Source organism: Pelophylax lessonae, assembly GCF_965119305.1.
Source record: "Pelophylax lessonae genome assembly, chromosome: 2".
Lineage (NCBI taxonomy): Eukaryota > Metazoa > Chordata > Amphibia > Anura > Ranidae > Pelophylax > Pelophylax lessonae.
In genome coordinates, this window is record NC_138769.1 from 385486032 (window position 1) to 385486418 (window position 387).

The following is a 387-nucleotide window of genomic DNA, read 5'->3' on the forward strand; positions in this document are numbered from 1 at the left end:
AAACAAGGTAAGTGAACAAAAAAAAAATTTGGGAGCATACTTTTCTTTTTCAGGTGACCCTCAGCAAGTGGCTGGCCCAAAATCGATTTTTTAGATTTTGAGGCCGGAACTCCGCTTTAAATGCACTAGCCCTGACTGTCCCGGGGGTATTTTTAGGTTAAAAAACATTTTCAGGGTGGAACTCTGCTCTAAAGCGGTTGTATCCTCACAAAAAAAAACCCTGCAGGACAAAGGCATAATGAGCTAGTATGCATCGCATACTAGCTCATTATGAAATACCATAGAACAAAGCCCAGACACGGTCGCCTGGACACCGATGAGGGAGCTCTCATGTCCCCTTGGCGTCTCTTCCGGGTTTGGCGGCTCCGGCGCTGTGAGTGGCCGGAG